General features: G+C 43.0%; 1 protein-coding gene across 3 annotated transcripts in view; it reads right to left on the bottom strand.

Annotated features, from left to right (window-relative positions):
- Positions 1 to 19,429, bottom strand: part of CACNA2D3 (calcium voltage-gated channel auxiliary subunit alpha2delta 3) — an 854,557-nt gene that overhangs the window by 256,743 nt on the left and 578,385 nt on the right. The gene's annotated exons all lie outside the window — the stretch shown is intronic.

Genomic DNA, 19,429 nt, shown 5'->3' with positions numbered 1-19,429 from the left:
GGAAGAAACTGAAAAGAAATGAAAACATAGTGGCTACATATCTCAAATTTGATAAAATTTATAAACACGTCAATCTAAGAAGCTTAATAAACCACAAGCAAGAACCACACGCCAAAATCCAATACCAAGGCGCAGTACAATAAAATTGCTGAAAATCAATCAAAACAACAAAATCTTAAAAGCAAGCAATAAAAGTACATATATACAGTACAAAAGTAAGAATTATCAAAGACTTCCCACCAGAAACAATGCAAGCCAGATGATAATAGAACTACTGGTTTAAAGTACTGTAATTAAGAAAAAAAAAAAGGTACATTTAAAATTCTATATCCAGTGAAAATATCCTTCCAAAGAAGGGGAAATAAAACATTTCAGACACACACACACACACACACACACACACACACACACACATCTGAGAGAATTCACTGTCAGCAGAGTTGCACTTTAGAAAAGATTTTTTAAAAAGTTCTTCAAGCTGAAGGAAAATGATTCCAGATGCAAGCTTCATTCTATACAAAAGAATAAATGGGGCCAGAAATGGAAACTATGTGGGTAAACATGAGATTTTTTTTTCCTCACTGTTTAATTAACTATTTTAAGCTAAATAAAAAAACAATGTATTGTGTGGGGTTTATAGTATACGTAGGAGTAAAGAGCATGATAATAGTAGCACAGAGGACGGAAGGAGAGCATGGGAGTCTACTGTTGTAAGTTTCTTCCCTTATGACAGAGGGAGTTGTGAAAAGTTGAAGATGCAAATTGTTACACTATAGCAACCACTGGAAGGATGCAACTAAGAGGTACAAATTTGCTACTAAGTTAATAGTGGAAACACAGTGGTTAGGGGCACCAACTCCCAGGCAATCAGAAATCCATATGTAACTTTTGACTACCAAGAAACCTAAATACAAATTGTCAACTGTTGACTGGAAGCCTTATCAGTCACATAAACAGTTGATTAACACATATTTTGTATGTTGTACGCATTATATTCTGGATTCTTACAATAAGGCAAGCTAGAGAAAAGAAAATGTTATTAAGAAAATCATAAGAAAGGTATTTTCCTTTCCTTACAGTATTATGGTACTGTAATGTATTTATTGGGAAAAAGTCTGCATAGAAGTGGACCTGTGCAGTTCAAACCCATGTTGTTCAAGGGCTAAATACATACATATGTGTGTATATTTATGTGTAAATATATATGCATATATATACACAAATACATATAATGCGTAACTTTTTAATGAACCTATGGTAGAGTTAAATAAAAAGAAAAATAAGAGATTAGATAGCTATTTCTAATAATATAACAAACTTAAACCCAAACAATAGATAATTACTTTTTTTAAAAAAGATTTTTATTTGTTTACTTGACAGAGAGAGAGATTACAAGCGGGGGGGAGGGGTGGCAAGCAGAGGGAGAGAGGGAAGCAGAGTCCCGACTGAGCAAGAAGCCCAAGGTGGGACTCGAACCAGGACCCAGGATCATTACCTGAGCAGGCAGATGCTTAATGGACTGAGCCACTCAGGTGCCCTGAGATAATTACTTTAAATGTAAATGGATAAGGGGCATCTGGGTGGCTCAGTCCATTAAGCATCCAACTCTTGATTTCACCTCAGATCATGATCTCAGGGTCCGGAGATGAAGAGCCATGTTGTTCTCCATGCTCAGTGGGGAATCTGACTGAGATTCTCTCTCTCTCTCTGCCTCTGCCCCTATTCCTGTGTGCTCTCTCTCTAAAGTAAATAAATGGATCTTAAAAAAAAAAGTAAGTGGATTAAATACACCATTTAAAAAGTAGAAACTGTCAGACTGGATAGAAAGAAAAAGAGATCCAAATATTTTGCCTACCAAAATACCTTTTATGTAAAAAGAAATGTAGGTAAAGAAAAAAAGGGAAATATATACCACAATATAAACAAAACAGAACAATATCATATGAAGTTAGGTGGCTATATTAATATCAAACAAAATAGACTTCAAGACAAGAAATGTTATGAGATTAAAAATAGCTCATAATAATAAAATGTCTTATCAAGAAGACATAATGTGTGCTCCTAATAATAAGGCTTCAAAATAAACACTGCAAAACTGGCAGAATCAAAAACTGAAACAGATAAATTTAGAATTTTCACTGGTGGTTTCAACAATCCTTTCAGTAATTGATAAAACAACGAGACAGAAAGTTAGTAAAATTATAAAAGACATGAACAGCATTATCAAATGATTTCACCCAATTGATATTTAGAACAAGGGGCATAATAACTACAGAATGCACATTCTTTTCAAGGACGAATATGAAATAGTCACCATAGTCCATATGCTGGGCTATAAAATAAGTGTCAAGAAGGAAAATTATTGAATAATAGGGTAGATTCTCTGAACACAACAGAATCAAGTTAGAAATCAGTAACAATAATGTATCTAATAAAATCTGGAGGTATTTAGAAAATAACACACTTCTAAATAACCAACGTATCACAAAATCCCCTCATCATCACAAGCAATATTAGAAAATATTTTGAACTGAACAAAAATGAACGTCTAAATATCAAAAGTTGTGATAGGTGGCTCAAATAGTTCTTAGATACACACATCTTTAGATGTAATATGAAAAGTATACTATTAATAGTCAAAGCTTTACCTTAAGAAAGAAAAAGAACAAATTGAACACAATATAATCAGAGGGAAATTTTTTTAAAAATTGAAAAAGAAGAGCAAAATACAATGCAACAGAAAATGAACAAACAGAAGAGTAAAATTGGTGAAACCAAAAGCTGGTTCTTTAAAAATAGCCCCCCAAAGTTGAAAAATGTAGAGCTAGACTGATTACAGATTGCTAATATCGGGAATGAAGAGGGGATAGTACCATAGATCCTAAATCCATTAAAGGGATAAGAGAATATTATGAAAATCCTTATGCTAATAAATTCAGCAACCCAGATGAAGTAGACAGGTTCCTTAAAAAGCAAATGAGCAAAATTAACATAAGAAATATAAAACCTAAAAAGCTATAGTTCTGTAAAAGAAAATGAATTTGGAATGAAAAACTTACTGGAGTGCCTGGGTGGCTCAGTGGGTTAAGCCTCTGCCTTCAGCTCAGGTCATGGTCTCAGGGTCCTGAGATAGAGACCTGCATTGGATTCTCTGCTCACCTGCTCCCCCCCACCCCCGCCCACCTCTTTGCCTGGTTGTGATCTCTCTCTTTGCCAAATAAATAAATAAAATCTTTAAAAAAACTAAATAAATAAACTTCCCCACAAAGAAAGGTCCGGGCCCAAGTGGTTTCATTAGTGAATGCTAACAGTATTCAAGGCCAAATAGAGCAATCTTACACAAACTTTTCCATAAGATAAAGAAGGAAATAGCTCTTAAATCATTTTATTAGGTGGTCATTATTAAAACTTGACAAATTATAAAAATAAAAACCACCACCACCACCACCAAACTATAGACTGATATCCTTTGTGAACACAAAAGCAAAGATCCAGCAACATACAAAAAGGAAAAAAACATCTTGGCCAATAGTGTTTATTACAGGAAGACAAAGTTACTATGATATTCTCACAACTTATATCAATCGGTATAATTTGTCGTATGGAAGACTACATTTTCCAAAGTGTACCATAACTATACTTCCCACACCATACTTATGGTGTAATGTTGACACTCCTCCTATAAAGTCCGCGTCTCCACCCCTTTGTGATTGCCTCAATAGAGAATACGGGGAAAATGGTACCAGTGACTTCCAGGGACAGATTATAAACATAACATTGGCACTTCTGCCTTGCTCTGGAAACCCAGCCTCCATGTGGTGAGGAAGTTCAAAGCAACTCATGCAAGGCAACCACATGGGAAGTCAGTGTAGGTGTGGCCAGTATAGGTATCCTGCAGACAGCACACCCAAAGTCCTAGCCAACAGCCAGTATGAACCACCTGACATGTGAATACAGGTATTTCCGGGTGATCTAGTCCCTAGCCACTGAGCTACCCTTGTGGTTGAGTCTTCATAGTGAGGACCCTTAATTTGTTGTGGAGTATAGCCAATTAAGACTGGTCGTTTTTATAAATAAATCTTAATCGGATGTCAGCCATGCTTGCCTATGACATCTGTTCCAACTGCCACCACATGCCTACGCCAGAGTTGGGAGGCTTCCATAAATTGCTTGGGCTATGAAAGCCGAATAGATTTGCTGGTTGACCACTTACAGAAGAAGTTTTCCGACCCCTGTGCTAGGGTATGTTTTTAGAAAAGGAATTGCCTGATCATAGAGTGCACACATCACATCACATTAACTTTCTATCACAGATAGCCCCAAGTTGCTCTGCAGGGAGCCTTAGGGTCTCGTGCGTGGGATGACCGCACGGGAAAGACTACTCCAAGTCTTCTTCCCACGGCCATGAGCAGCTCCACAGCTCCCTGTTGCACATGGTTGGTCTTCCCAACAAAGACCTCCAAAGTCTAACTGTAATGTCTTGAGATAAGTCTGAATAATTAAAAAACCTAACATTGGCAGAACTCTTAAAAGGTGAGAAATTAGGGTGCCGGGGTGGCTCAGTGGGTTAAGCCTCTGCCTTCGGCTCAGGTCATGATCTCAGGGTCCTGGGATCGAGTCCCGCATCGGGCTCTCTGCTTAGCAGGGAGCCTGCTTCCTCCTCTCTCTCTGCCTGCCTCTCTGCCTACTTGTGATCTCCATCTGTCAAATAAATAAAATCTTTAAAAACAACAAACAAACAAAAAAGACCAGGCTTAATTTGTTGTGGAGTATAGAGGCAAGTCAGCCCTGATGTTCCACGTCCCGATTCCTGCCACAGCACTTGTGAACATAGGAAAGTGGTTTCACACCATTATGTTCGAGGGTGTTCGGTACACAACAGTAGTAACTGCAAGTAAATATCATAATACCTGTTTTACAAAAGTGGAAACCACACCTCATGAGGGGGACCGGGACAAGTTAGTGTGGGTGGTGAGTGGCCAAGCTGGGGTGTCAACCCACCTTTCCCTGCAAAGACGGCACATGCACTGACCTAGACAAAAGGCATCCTGAATGTGGTACCAGGCCATTTACCAGAGTTCTAGCAGTGGGCTGGAATATCTAAGGAGGCTCTGCTGCCATCTTCACAAAATGATGACCTATCCCCAGTGAGTCTGCTTCTCTCGGGAAGACATCTGAGGTGAGGGTTTGGTATGTACAGGTCACACAGCCAAAGCCATCTCACTATGAAATCTTTTGCAAAGATATATCCCCAATGTCTACATTTGCAAAGCTCAAGTAGCTCAATCAGCCATGAATTCTGGGCATTTATACAAGAGTTGGTTGAAACACGAGCTTCAGGAACTCTTGCCAAACAGCTGCAAAGAGTGCAGGAAGTAGAGGACTAAAACCTGTTACAACCTTGGCTCCCACTCCAGTGCAGCTCAGGAGATATGGCGGGGGGCGGAGGGGGGGGACCAGCAAATATTTATGATAACAGAACAAATGTAATTGACTCATTTCCTTCCTAGAAAGATGACTACACTCAGAATGGTTAAGATCGGTTGGTGTTTTCTATTTTCTGTTGTCTTCTCCTCTGTTCCTGCCCAGCCCCACTAGTCCTCTTCCCCTTTGTGCAAGCACTGGTTTATTCTCTGCAGAGCTACAAGTCCTCTATCACCAGGACCTGAACAAAATTTCCATAGATGAAGAAGAAAGGAGCACAGACTCTTAGATCTAGAAGGGAGCTAGATAGACTAGAGGCTTCTTCCCTGAACAAAAGCTCTCCCTTCTTTCAGTAACAGCAATTTGATTTGCCTAGGAGACAAAAACCATCTCCTATGCTCAGGTCTTGTGGAGGGCTGACTCCACCCTCCTGCCCCCCCATCCAATGTGACTCACACCTGGCCAATCAGAACATTCCATCCTGTTGACCACTGTGAATGATTCAGGGAGCGATAAGTACACACCTGAAGCCCTGAGAGTCAGCTCCCAAGCCTTAGCTAGAACCACTGAGAGATTTCTTTCTTCTGGGGACAAGGGACTCCACCAGTAGGATAAAAATCTGGAGCTGTTGTGGACTGTCTTGACATCAGAAGGGAATGTCTCACCTGAGAATAAAGCCCCACAGAGGAAAACAGAGCCCACAGATGGTGAGAGGCAGGTTTCTGACAGCAGCTGGGCACCTAGATCCAGTCATGCCTGAAGACATTACACATCAACACTTCAGTTTTATGATCAAATAGATTCTCCTTAATCATGTAAGTCTGGCTGGGCTGAGACCTGATTCACAGCCAAAGAAACCTGATTCACTAAGTCAGTGTATTATCAACTATCTATACCAGTGGTTTATGAACTCAGGTGTGTGGAGCCCCAAAATTCCAATCGACAGGGGTTTCTCACCCTAAGTCAGAACTGCTCTATATTTTATAGGTAACAGCTGTGTTGGGATTTCATTTAAATGAAAGAGTTTTGCTAATTAAAAAAAAGAAGAAAATAAAAGATAGCTATTCAATTCAACTACCTTACATTAGAGGTCCAGAAGACCCAAAGGACTTTGACAAAGCAAGTCTGTGACAGAAGCTCGCCTGGGCCACCCAGTGCACTCCCCGTGGTCCCCCAATGCCAAGGCGGTTGACACTGTATCAGCTTTACATATTGCTTCTGGGATCCGTCCAGATCTGTGGCTTCTAAGCACTTCATCCCAACATGTAGGAGGGACCTGTGGCATTAACATACACATCCTTGAGTCACCGCTCCATACTTGTCATGCTCTGGGCAGAGAGCACAGGTGGCATGTTTCTCAGAGTGTATCATGGATCACAGACTTTGAGGAAACTAACCAGTCACATCCTGGAATCGTGGTAGGCTTCACGGGATGAGCCCCTTTAACTACAGCAAAGAGTGTCGCCTAAGAAAGCATCAAGCAGGTGCAATGGTTTTGTATTTTTAAAGATCACCATATGGGAGACCTTTGACCTTTGACCTTCTTTGCCTTGGGCCAGGCTTGGGAGGAAGTCATGCCATTGGCCAGGGAACAAACTTATTTCCGTACCCACTGCCTGTCAGAATAAAGGGTAGAACTTCTTTTCAGTGTTCTAAAATAGTGGTTTGGTTTTTGAAAAGGCTTTTGGAATCTATCATCTTGAAAATTAAAAAAAAATAAATAAAAAGCAAAATCTGGTCACTTTTGAGACAAGTTAATTAAGTCCCATCTGTCTCCATGTGGCTGCCCTCTATTTTGAAGTGGGGAAAAAAAAAAAAAAAACAGAGAGAGAGAGAATCCAAACTGGCAATAATGTCCTTTTAATTGAATAAACCAACAGTTTTCTCATTCTAATGAGCATAAACTGCTTACAGAAAAGATTTTATTTAAATTACCCAGAGTGATTACTTTAAATGCACAGTTTGGTTAAAAGCTACAGTCATAAATAATTAATTTTTCTTTTTAAAAGATTTATGCAAATCTAAGCCACGAAGCTAAAAATGGAAAGTGTCTAATCACGTGTGAATTGAACTTGGATTTCTCTTCCTTGCTTCTTCGTCACCATGTTTCTGTCTTCCCACCTGCTCTGAGCAGAAACAGTGCCTGTCGTCCCTCACCATGGTCTCAGTGGTTCTTACATCCTCTGCTAATTCCTCATACTCTTATTAAACACTGAGCGAGACCAAGAAATGGGTGAGAACAGCTTCGTGCCGTGCCCTACTCATGCCACGTCTGGATGAACATTAGCCAATATTTGGTGATGGAGACTGAGCAGAATCAAGAGCCTGGAACATGTTCCCCGAGCATCTACTGTGTGCAGGCACGCTGCTGAGTGAGTAGAGCTGAGAGGAGACAATAAAATCTTCCAGGGCCCAGAGGCAGCGACCAAGGGGAAACACCACAGAAGCTAGGATCCTAGGCTTCAGGCGAGGGTTTTCAGGTGAGACAGCCCGAGATTCCACAATCCCTTTTTACTGTGTCTGACACTGCCCAGAAGCATACACCCCGGAGCATGGCCAAGAGAGGGAAGCCCCTTCTAGATGATGCTCTGTGGCCACAGGACTGCAGGCCACACAGCGCAGTGTCAGCTCTCCACGGCAGTGAGAGATGTAGGGGCAAGCACGGGGGGACACGAAGGGAGAGCCCTCGGTGTAGAGACTGAGATGCTTCTCTAGCTGCTGGAGTCCTTGTGCACAGGAAGCTTCTAAAGCTTCCCAGGGGCTTCTAAAATGTGAAGATCGAAGTGGATTCTGGAGGTCAGGAGAAGGGCCAAGCAAAATTGGAAATGGTGTATCAGGCAAAAGACATTTCTAGCCTCTCACAGATTATTCCTGTAGTTTCCTTTGGCCATTAGCTACTTTTACAGTGTGGAAATGCCAGCCTTTAGGTGGTGCATACATGCTCTAGGTCACTACCATGCCCTGACCCCAACCACTCTTTTTTTTATACCCAGCGTCCTCCACGCTTGCTTCCCCAGCTGAGCCCCTCCACACACTGACATCGCGTCCCTGGATGATAAGCAGCACGTGCATGCTACATCCTTGGCTTGCACTAGGAGCTCTGCTTCGGCGGCCAGGAAACCAGCCGGTGAGTGGAGGAGGCAGGTCCCTAAGGGAGGACGCCCCATCAGCTACCCCTACAATATCCCAGTGGCACAGAATCCTTCTTGATCCCTTTCATACATGATGAAACTAGAAACACAGAAGGAAGGGTTAAGCCAACAGTCCCAGATGACACATCTTACGTGGCCTGGGGTGTTCCAAGCCAGGCCCACTGGCTCCAGGGCTGCGTCCGTAACCAGGAGAAGACACTTACCTCTGTAAGTGGCACAAACACCTTATTAGGAAGGAAAGAGCACCAATTTCTCATTATACAAGAAGTTGGACTCTTTCTCCAGAAACTCCATATTGTAATTTTCTTTTCTTTCTTTCTTTCTTTTTTTTTTTTTTTTTTTGAGAACAAAGTGGGGGGCATCAAAATGCAGAGGAACAGGCGCCGCCTATGCCCAACACAGCCGGCGCGCCTTCGCTTACTCAGCCTCACGGAACTCACAAGCCCGGGCTCCATTCACTTTGAAAGTAACTCAGACTGGCCTCGCCGAACGTGGCCATAATCCGCTTTTGGTTTAGAGGAGCTTTAGGGAAAGCTCTAACAGCTCATATAGCTAGAACTAAACAGCAACTTAATGAGTAATGAGTAAATGAACCAGGGGCACAGATTAAATTTCCATCCAAATAACCATAGGTTTCTCAATTAAGAGGGGAGAAAGCGTGCTTGGCCGAACAGTTTGACTTTGGCCATTGCCATGAGGATTTTCACAGCCTGCTCACTGAATACGGCAGTGCACCCATGTCCAGGAGAACCCTTGGATGGGCTCACAAACTTCCTTCAGGACCAAGCCCAGGGTAACTTCACGGTGTCAGGAGTCTCCACGTGGTGATGATAAAGGAATTCCAATATCACACCGCTCTTCTAGGCAGAGCAACCCAAGGATGTTCGGGCTCAAGGCGAGAGTCTTAATGCTCAAATAACTCACTGGTTTTTATCTTAAAACATTCTCGTTCTACCTGAGAAAGGACAGTAGTTTGTTGGCTTGTGTTAAAGATCTCTAGTGGATATTTGGAAAAGTTATCCTATGTTTTGGTGTCCTGTTCCCCCATCTGCAAACGGAGGTTCACAGTAGCACCTATCTTGTAAGACTGTTCTATATTTAAACCTAATGAAAGATTTAATTTTATATTTAAATACAATATTAATATCACATTATTTAGAGATAGTTTGACACAGAGTTATATGTCCAGCTTTTGAACTGTGCCTGGTCAACAGTTAAGCAGCCAATAAATATAGATGCAATTATTAGCCGTATTTTGTGTTGTTTAATCAGTATTGATGGATCGAGGCAACGGTGGTGTTCTTCTTCACTCCACAAAGCTCATTCCACAGTCTCCTACACAAGAGAAACTGGGAATTGATGGAGAAAGTTTTTAGCACTAAATATCTGGACATACTAGGGGTAAAATCAGTGCACTGCGTCATGACTGCAATGCTATTTTAATGTGAATATTTTCAATATCCATAGCATCACCATGCTAACTTTTATTACATATTATAGTTTATATAGCATCTGGCCCTACCAAGTAGGGAAACTGAGGTCCAGAAGAGGAAAGTGATTTACATTGGGTACATGGCCAAGAAGGGGTCAAGCAGAGACTCGACCTCAGCCTTCAGTGACTCAGTGGTTCCTTCCCCAGTGTCCCTTCCGTTGTCAAAAGCCACAGCAATTCTGAGGGGTCAGTGATAACACAGTGTTGAGAAGGACATAGGTCAGTTTCTCCATATCCCCACACTTCCCATTCCTTCTCATTTGAGGAATTTCAAAAGTGAGTTTTTGAGACACTGCTGACTGGTTCCCCCAACAGATACTAAGAATAAGGCAGTTGGTTGGGGTACCTGGGTGGCTCAGTGGGTTAAAACCCCTGGCCCCAGCTCAGGTCATATCCCAAGGTCCTGGGATTGAGCCCCACATTGGGCTCTCTGCTCTGCAGAGAAGCAGAGAGCCCAATGTGGGGCTCAATCCCAGGACCTTGGGATTCCCCCTCCCCCTCTGCCCGCCTCTCTGCCTACTTGTGATCTCTCTGTCTGTCACATAAATAAATAAATAAAATACTAAAAAAAAAGAAGAAGAAGAATAAGGCAGTTGGTACAGAGACATCTGGGAGTCTTGAGGGCACTCGTGTCTAGGCACCACATCAGTTGTCCCCCCACACTTGGACACTGAGTATTTGAGGAGCGGGGGAGCTTCCTGGACAATCAGGGAAGGAATACCCTGGGTAAAGCCCATATGGAGAACCAGCCAAACACAGTCACCTCAACAGATGGAGAAGCGGTAGACATGATTCACTATGTCAAGTAGCAGACTTCCTCACGATCCTAAAAGTCCAGCCCTAGGACAAAATAAAATAAAAGGATTCTCAAAGCCCTTCTGATCCACAGCTATGTCATGACTGACACGTGAGATCAGATGGTTAAAGGAAGACGGAAAATATGGAGTCAGAGAATATCACAGAGTTCCCGTAATGAGGAAGTTCAGGCGACGGCAATAAGAGTGTTGGGGACAGAGCAGTCTACAGTGGTTGCCACTGGAAGCCCATAGTGAAGAGTAGGGAACGGCTAAGTACAAGGAAGACCATCAACAGCTGCCTTCCAGTTTCATAGACAGAAATCAGTTGTGTTTCTGGCCCGAATTTTTTTTTTTTTTTCTAGAATTGCTGTTCTTTTCGATCTCCCGTTGGATTTGTAGGTGTTTGCAATCTTTAGATAAGCTATCTAGCTGTTCTCCCGCTACCTGAAGTAGTCTCAGCCTGCTACTTCTCCGCCATCTTGACTCCTCCCCTGGCCCGAATTTTTTAAGAGAAAAGGAAAGATTCACGGTGATTTAGATTTCTTAAAAATATCTAATGGTGCCCTCAATTAATTAATAAGAGGGGCTTAAAAGATTTCATGAAGCAATGGATTTGAGCTGATAAGGTAGTTTAACCCAAGAGATTCAGCTCATATTGTTACCTTGATAGTGTGTCAGTCATAACTAATCCCAGTGAGCTATCTCCGAACTCAGCTGCTCTGAAGTGCAAGGCGACTGTCATGAAAGGTGCTGTGAGTTTTGCACACTCATTCAGCTATGTGTGTGCAAGAAACACCCACCATAAGAGAAGGGCTCAGAGACAAGTGGGAATGGTAAGATTTGGGTGTTTTCACCTTTCTTCCCATTAACTGAAATGAATGAATACAACCTATATTTCTCTCAAATAACAATGGCTTCTGCATCTCCATATGTGGAAATCTGAAAATATAATAAAAGGTAGCATGATTAAGTCATATATTGAGGAACTCATCTGCTCAAGCACACAATGAGTATCCACAGGGATACTGGGTATGCAGACCACATGCAAAGATAAATGAGATTCAGGCTCCTTGGGGTATCACCCACCGTATGTGGCCCCAGTGTTAATATTTGCATGTAAAATCAGGTGCATGTGTGCGTGTGTGTGTGTGTGTGTGTTTAACCATGCATGGGTCATATGAATATGAACTTGCAAACAGTTTATCCCCAATGTTAAAACTGAGTCATAAAGTCACCACCTTCACATCTTTTTAGTTTTAAGCCGATGCAGTTCTTTGCTTTTTATTTACTTACTAAATATTCACTAAGCATCAGCCCCTGAGCCAAGGAAGAATACTGGGCATACTTCTTACTCTGTCTTAGGTGGAACAAATCGGGAAGACATGAAGGTAAATCAAAGATAATCGTACTGTGTTAAGTGGGCCATGAAGCCAGAGCAGGGACAGGTCTCCGAGGAGGCAGTGCTTAGAAAGAGATTTGGCAGATGAATGCGTGTTAGGCAAACAGCTTCAACTATAACAAGAATCAAATCGTGTTACCCCAGGTAGAGATTATTTTACCAGAAGGTTATTAGAACATGCCACCCCAAAGTATGCCCCTTTGGTAATTTTTATTTTGGGCTGAAGTCACTTGAGAAAGAGCAGATGCAGGAAGAGCTCCACCTTCCCCCTTTCTGCCTAAACGTAGGGTATAAATTTCCCTCTCCGAAGGTACCCTCCTTTCTTCTCCCATACCAGTAACAGCAGAGTGACTCTTAATCATGGGAGATGCTCTCATCACTCCAGAGACTGCATAAGCTTGAGTCTGCAAAACAAGCTTTACTAAAATAACCCAAACTTCCATTTGTTCCCCAATATATTTACCTTTCCACAATTTACCACCTGTAGCAGCCCAAAGTCATCTTCCTCTGTCTTATCACTTCTCCACAAATGTATCGCTCATTGTTAAGGTAGTGTGTAAGTCCTATCTCCGTCTTCCCACCCCTGGGCCTCACTGCCTCTGAGTCTTCATTTCTTCGGTTTGGAGGCCTCCATATGGGCACAGAATGAACCTTTCTTCCTACTGGTTTATCTTTTGTCAGTTTAATTTGCAGGGTCCATGTCATTAAACCTAAGAGTACAGTGTAGAAAGTAGTTTTCCTCTCCTCTCTACCATTGTGTAGATACCAAATAGTGTATCCCTCCTACTATTTGTATGGTAACATGTTGGATATTGGGAATATAATGGTATTATGTTGGATATTGGGAATATAATTGACAAAAAAAAAATCAGGTCATTACCATGCCTAATTTAAAGTTGTCTTTTTTTTTTTTTAAGATTTTATTTATTTATTTGACAGAGATCACAAGTAGGCAGAGAGGCAGGCAGAGAGAGAGAGAGGAGGAAGCCGGCTCCCCAATGAGCAGTGAGCCCGATGTGGGGCTCGATCCCAGGACCCCGGAATCATGACCTGAGCCAAAGGCAGAGGTTTTAACCCACTGAGCCACTCAGGCGCCCCTACCATGCATAATTTAGAGGAAGCCTGAGAGAGACGTAATTTTAAAAATAGCCCGAGCGATATGTAGTAATAAGCTGTGTGCAATACTATTGAGAACAAGAACAGATTTTATGAGAGACTAGTAGGTGGTCCTTCTCTATTTGGCGGTTGAGTCAGGGAAGGAATCTGTAATTTAAGACCCAAAGATGAAGTGGGAGTCAGCCAGGAAAAAAGTGAGGGCTCTAATGGTGGGAGGTGGTGGGTGCTCACCTCCAAGGAACTGAGACAAAGGCAGGAAGGGAGCCTAGAGGTGTAAGAGTAGAGCCAGAAGACCAGCTGGAACTCAACAGGCATGGTCGACGCAGGAGAGATGCACACTGCAAATGGCAAGAAGAGAAATTCGAGATGTATTTTGGGAGCAGAATCAGTAAGACTTGCATCTCAAACCCAATGACCCAGGTGCTGCCTCATTTGCCAAGAAGAAGATGGCAAGGTTTGCTGGATTTCGGGGTCACTATTCTTTGGCATCAGTCACGGCTGTGTCCAGTGGGCCCATTTCTCTCCTAAACCAATGACGTCTTCGTATATTATGACGTGCAAAGCAGAATCTGTGTTTGGGCTTGTTGGCTTCTGAACGTTCCCACAACAAATGATTAATGTATTTTGCTTGCCATTTAAGTGGAGTGAGGCAGTTTACAACAAAACATAACAAAAACAGGCCCATATAGCTTGACCAGACCTTAGAGATCTATTCTAGTGGTTCTCAACAGTGGTGGGGAACGATGGAAAATTGTTCCTGTTCATGTACACATTTCTATGGGAGGGATCACACACTGCCCGAAATTCACACGCGGCTAGATGTCAGATTTTGAGATCCCTCCGTTTTAGACCCGTCCTCCCATATTTCAATAGGAGAAACTCAGGAGTGAATGTTCTGTAACATTGCAAAAGAGAGCAGCCCAGAAGTGTTATCGCCTGATCCTTTCTCTGAATTTTGTAATCGATGAAGCTTCTGGCAGAAACACACATTTCAGTCAAGATATTCAGACAGCAGGACGTAGAGATACCTGACCCAGACTGATCCCTTTGTAGGGGAAGCCCCCCGGTTCTGTTGGAGGCAGCTGGGATCTTAGGGAAGGATGGGACCTCCAGGTCTCCAGCCACCAGTGGTTCTCATCTTCTGCTCCTGCTGAGCTCATTCCATTGCAGACGACCCCATCACCCTATATGCACACCCCCTCCGTCCCCTTCCAAGAACGTAGACGTGTAAAAAACTGGAACTTTCCCACAGTTTGCCCTCCAACGCTACTCCTCTGAGGCCTTTGAGCATATGTGATGGGCAGCAGAATAGAAAATAACATCAAATGCAGTAAAAGCTAGCCCTGCCATTGCAAAGGTCTTCAGTTGCTTTGTGCCACTGGGGTCAGGCCCCTGACCTCTTACTAATAAGCTTGATGTTCCCTGTCTTCTCTTAGGAAGCAAGTCTGCTTTTTTTTTTTTTTTTTTTTTTTTTTTTTTTTGCATTTGTCCTTTTTTCTTACACAGGACAATTTTGTTCTGTCCCTCCATGCCAGGCACTGACCGGGGGCTGTTCTTTCACATCCTCATGGCCCAACCCTTTCCTGAGGAATTCTGATTTGGAGGTGAACATTTGGCAGTGATTGAGCATGGAGGGAAGAGGTTAAATCTGACTCTCTATTCTTAAAAAAGATAAACACTGAAGTTGGTTATTTGTGGGAAGAAAAAGCAGAGTTCATAAATGAAATGCCTGGGGACGTCACCACTTTCCCTTCGGGCCCTATCCAAAGCAGAATGGGAGCAAATGTTTGGACACAGGCAAGGTCTCTGAATCCCAAGGTTAATTGCACCACCTCTTGGAAGGCCTCCAGCAGGAGCCACAGGTCCTGCTGCTCCCGGCAGTGCAGGGGCTCCCAGATCGCTCAGCTTCCTTGGGATCCACACATAGAGCTCTCTGAGGTGGCTTGCCCTGGGGACGCGTTGGCTTGTTCAATTTCGTGTTTGAGGTTTAGATCTTCTTATTAACCCACTGCTTGACTCACCTGACTACCCATCAAGGTGGCCAGACTTTCCATACAAAGTTATCAAGGAGTTTGATTCAGGACCCTTAATTTCCTTCAGGAGAGAAGCTGTGTGCCAATCAGCAACAGCATATTATGATTTTTGACAGCAGGCAGTTGGAGTGATATAAATTATAGGATGTGATTACAGTGTTTGCTGTGATAACACTATGGAAATCCTTTTGTGATGCGTAACACATTTAAAATGTAAATTCCAGGGTATTTAAAAGCCCATCAAATAGAATTGTTAGGACTCATTTTAAGCCCAGGAATGCTGTTTCTTCTTCTTCTTCTTTTTTTTTTTTTATAAGTAGGATGAGCTGGGTTTTTCCTTCTGTCACTTAATAGAGCACAGAGAAGTGGCCACGTGAGACAGACATGTCGCAAAATTTCAAGTTTCCTATCTCATGCTGCCAGTGCTATGAAACACGATTCAGGACAAGTCAGGCTCTGGTTCTTTGTATCTCAAAGCAAGTACCATGAGCTTTTCAAAATTCAGGCTGACGGCAATGGAAAGGCCATTTCTAATCTCACATCAAGCACTTTAAAGACTCGGGCCCTCTGTAAGACACCCCGGTGGGTGTGCGCCCATCATCAGAGCACATACGTATACGCAAGACACCTGCCCGCACCCCATCGAGAGCACAGGCATCCCGCCCAGGCAGGCACATGAGGGTTGAAGCCCTTTTGTTCCACTGATTATCCCAACTCTTCAGGCAAATTCTTCCCAACCTCCCTAAGCCTTGCCTTCCTCCTTTGGAGAATGAGGCAATAAGACTCGCTGGTCGGGGATGCAAAAGCACTTGGCACAATGTGGGGTGCATGGGGACTGCCCCACACCAGTGGCTCTGGCACCCATTATCCTCACTGTGCTGCAAGGGAGGCCTGGCCTACCGCACAGCAGAGGCACTGAAAAGGATGCTTCCGAAGATCTCCAGGAGCTTTCACGGCTCAGCCATTCCTCCCAGGCTTCTTGGCTCACACCTGCTGGCCACAGCACAAGAACGGGACCGCGGCTGACTCCAGCCCCGGAATTACGCTCACCCTGGTTGCTGCTCTAGGACGCAGCCAGAGACACATCTGCGACAGTGATGGCCAAGGGCATCTGTGGACTTTTTTTTTTTTTCCCCCTTTCTCATTCCCGAGCATGGAATGGAGCTTCCAAACAGGATACGTGGATCTACCACTTAGAGCAGAAAGTGTGGTTGCAAAGAATGGGAGCCACTCGGGGACATCCCTCTGCTGGGAAGGGACAGATGTGCGTGACCTTCTCTATCCCCTTTCTTTGGGAGAGTGTCAGAATTTGGCAAGTCTAACAGAAAAAGGTGGCCGAATTCATTCCACAAGCCCCTGTGTCTGGAAGAATAAATAATGCTCTTCTGAGTGTCTAGATAAGACGGATGAGCGTTTACGTGAAGCACTTGATATGTACCTGACATGATGTTAAGCAGCATCATCTGTTTTGTTTTTTCATCTTCACAGTCTCTGAGATCAGCACCATTATTATTCCCGTTTCACAAGGAAGAAACCTTGATTGAACAGTGGATGCTTGAACAATACGGATTTGTGCTACGTGGGTCCACTGATACATGGAAATTTTTGATAAATACAGTAGAGTACAATAAATGTATCTTTTCTTCCTTTTTTTTTTTTAAAAAAATCGTTTTTTGTCAGAAAGAGAGAGAGAGCACAAGCAGGGTGAGCAGCAGAGGCAGTGAGAGAAGCAGGCTCCCCGCTGAGCAGGGAGCCCGATATGGGACTCGATCCCAGGACCCTGGAATCATGACCTGAACTGGAGGCAGACACCTAACCCACTGAGTCACCTAGGTGTCCTGTATCTTCTCTTTCTCATGATTTTCTTATTAATATTTTCTTTTCTTTAGTTTATTGTATTGTGAGAATATAGTACAAAATACATACAACACAAAAAAATACATGTTAACTAAGTTGTAAGTAGGGCTTCTGGTCAACAGCAGGCCAGTAGTCCTTAGAGTTTTGCGGAGTCAAAAGTTACACGTGGATTCATGGCGGCACAGGGGTCGGTGCCTCTAACCCCACATTGTTCAAGGGTCACCGATATACAACGCTATTAGTGGTAGGCAGTTTACTGTAAACGACTTCAGCATAGACGATAGGATATAAAAGTCTACGCTGATTTTAATCTATGTCTAAGAGGCAGTCAGCTGCCTTAATCAGCAGTGCAGGCTCTGGCTAGTATGAAGCAAAAGGCAATGTGTGCTACACGCATGTATCTCTGAACAACATCAGAGGGTTTGTCAGTTACAGTAACAACAACTGGTTGTTACTGTAACTGACAAACCAGTAACAACTGGTTGTTACTGTAACTGACAAACCAGTAACAACTGGTTGTTACTGTAACTGACAAACCCTCTGGTGTTGCTCAGAGATAGAAAGGATTTTTCAGTGGTGAGTGGGTGTCCACTCTAAGAGGATGGGTTCAGCAGACCGCAGAGCCCCACGGAGGGCTTTGGGAACTCAGCAGCCTCCATCCTGAGAAATCCCGCACCAGGCCTCGCGGCTCAGCAGGCTTCTGAGTCACCTGAGTCCAAAGAGAAGGTTAACTGACCCCTTCAAATAATGTTTGTTCTGATGCAAGATGCCATCGGAACGTCTGAAAGGATAGAGAGCCGCGGTTTCCTTGGGCTTTCAGAATGCTTAGCTGACTTTGGGCAGGCTGCGAATAAACGTTTGCATGGATGGCAGAATTTGTCTAAGACTTGTTTTCACCGTGACCTGCTAATAAGATCCTGAGAAAGGCAGCATACGGCCCTTCCTGCTCAAGGTGGGAAGCTACCGATAGCTATTAAAAAACAAACAAACAAACAAATCCTAATAATTTGAAATGACCTCATTGGCTTGGATTGTTCACATCAGGGACTTAAACCGTATTTCCTGAAAATGATACCCTGTTACCTAGCATAGACACTGACCCTCAGCTTAGGGATTCGGTAAATGAACTAGATAACCGTACATCTGGCTTCAGAAGCTTCCCAAAGCACTGATGGCCAGAGAATAGACTCTCTTACTTACTGACACTACAGAGAAGGAGCCATCCAGCTGGGTCCCAGGGCCACGAAGCCCACACACCCTCAGTGCTCCCAATTCAGCCCTAGGTTGGATTATCCTCGCAAGAGAAATGCGAAATTGACAAACTTGATCTAGATTCCATGAAGTCTGGGGAAATCAGCAGACCTTACAAAAATGTATGGTTCTGCCAATATAGCAAAGGGCCGCTGCGAACCTACTCACTGTGGCCAAGACACAGCTCTCTGTGCGTCTCTGCATTCCCAGCCACCCATTTATTTTCTTTTCCAAGTTTGTCCTTGTTTGCCTTCAGCTGTGCTTGGTTGAAAATCTGTTCCTAATAATATTAATAGTTAAAATTAAGATTATTTTAACCTTTAAATAACTTACGCTTAACAAAACCACATTATTTTCCAAGTAAGAAGACCCACACATGTTAATAACAAAACGAAGAGTCAGAGGATCTCGCTTTAAAAGGTGAGCTTTTTCAACACAATCGGGTTTTGTTATGTATGTATTGTCATGCAGTGATCAATATTTCTTAACTTGAGAATTCCATGCTTTTACATAACAGAAAACTAAATAAGAAGCAGATTGTCAAGTGCTATGATGGTGAACAGCTGCGAAAAATCTACGATTTCCTTCCCCCACTCTCATTCCCTTAGTATTCTGTTGCAAAAGTTATACTGAAAGAGTAATCCATTAAGAATTTCTCAGCATCTTCTTCAGAAAACACACTACCATTCTATCATATCAGACTTTCTGGGAAGTTTCCTTTCCAGTCTGGCCCAGAGTAATTAACTTGGCCTGAAGAAGCACGGTAATTAAAAGCAGACAGCATTTGTATTTTGATGAAGAATTCAATGCTAACGTTAAAGAAGCTCCACGGGCCTCTTTTTCCCAGCCTCTCCCAATATCAAATTTCTCTGGAGTCCACCTAAATTACGATGATGCCCTACCAAAAA

This window comes from Mustela erminea, chromosome 1 (genome assembly GCF_009829155.1).
Source record: "Mustela erminea isolate mMusErm1 chromosome 1, mMusErm1.Pri, whole genome shotgun sequence".
In the NCBI taxonomy this organism is placed as follows: domain Eukaryota; kingdom Metazoa; phylum Chordata; class Mammalia; order Carnivora; family Mustelidae; genus Mustela; species Mustela erminea.
The sequence above is the reverse complement of the archived record's forward strand: the minus strand, read 5'-3'. Positions and strand labels throughout refer to the sequence as shown.